We start from the raw sequence: 1,598 nt of genomic DNA on the forward strand, positions 1-1,598 counted from the left end.
ATCTCCTTCGTCCCACCACGAATTTGGCGCGTCAGCTCCGCGCACCTTAGATGATTAAGGATTAGGGGGGGGTCGTCTCGTTGTAGGAAAACTCGACGCGATCGGGGAACTCGATCTTCTTCCTCCTCGCAGTAGAACCCTCTGAACGAGACCCTTTGCTCGCAGACGGATCCGGAATAGATCTCTCACCCGTAACAGGATCACTGCCCCGCGCTGAGACCTCTCTCTCCTCAGGAGGGGTTTCAAGAGAAATGTCTTCTCCCGCGACAACTTCGACGAGGCCCGTCTCCGAATCAGAAGGACGCGGCTCTGCCTCGACGGACTTCTTCTTCTTCTTTCTGGGACGATCTTCAGGCGCCGCTTCGGAACGGTCAGACTCGATGGAACCCCTTTTAGCGCCTTCTCGTCCTACTGTCGGCGCCTCGCCGCGATCAATGGAGGAAGTAGCCCTTTCGTAAGGTCTCTTCCTTCCTCTCGCTCCCTTCCTTGCTTCCAAACCCTTGGAGGTTTCGTCGAGAGAAGCGATCTCTTCAAGAGGAAGCTCTTCGGTTGCTTTCTTCCTGGGTTTCTTGCTCTTCTTCTTCTTTTTAGGACTTGAGGCAGGAGGCTCCGCCCCCAACGTCTTTGTCGACTAACCGGGAGCTCCTTCCTTGGAAGCTCGGCCTGCGTCAGAACTGGTCGACCCTTGCACATCGGCAGGAATCGACTTCTTCGAAAGCAATTGCAGCTTCCCCTTCAACAGTGCACTCAAATCCGGCACTCCGTCCATCATCCTAGCTTCGTCCAGATGTTTCTGCTGTTTCCGAGTAAAAAGGGACAGACACAACTTACGGGGCCCGAGCACAACAGGAAGCCTCGATTCCCAAACAGCTGTAAAAGAAAGGAAGAGAGACTAAGTTGTTGATAGAACTTCTCGGAGAAAGACCGATGAACTCACCTCTAGCAATCCTAGCTTCTTGGCGTCTTATCCACTCTCGACTAAGATCAGGCCAACAAACATGACTGTGAGCCGCGATCGCTTGAGCACTCTCGAAGAACTTCTCCGGGTATGCGATCGTATTCGGGTGACGAACTGCAACAACAAGAAACACGCCGTTAGGATACTCGAATAAGGCATGATGACAACAAACACTATCTACCAAGCGTTTTGTTCCATAGAACGCGGTAGTCGTCCCCAGGTGGCTCCGAGAAGGCATGCTCGTCAGATTTGACGTAAAAATATGAGCGCTGCCAGTCCTTCGTCTTGTTCGGGTGCTCTGACAAGACGTTGTAGCTCGAGCGCATCTTCACTGAGAATATTCCATGTGGCTCCGCCTTCGTAAAAGTTAACTCTTCGAATACTCTCACACTCATCGAAACATCTATCTCCGCTGCCATCACCATTAGCAAAACCGCGATGCGCAGCGACCCGTTAAGCAACTGACAGATGGCGATGTCCCGATGGAATGCGTACGACGTGATCAGTCGGGGAATTGGAAACCAGAGATTCGTATGGTCTCCAAAATAAGACTCATAGACACACTGATAGCCAATCGGAGGCGACCAAGGACGCTGTCCCTTGGAAGGAATGATGTATGTAACGCCGGCACCTCCACTTC

The sequence above is a fragment of the Brassica oleracea genome, chromosome C3, assembly GCF_000695525.1.
Source record: "Brassica oleracea var. oleracea cultivar TO1000 chromosome C3, BOL, whole genome shotgun sequence".
NCBI lineage: Eukaryota > Viridiplantae > Streptophyta > Magnoliopsida > Brassicales > Brassicaceae > Brassica > Brassica oleracea.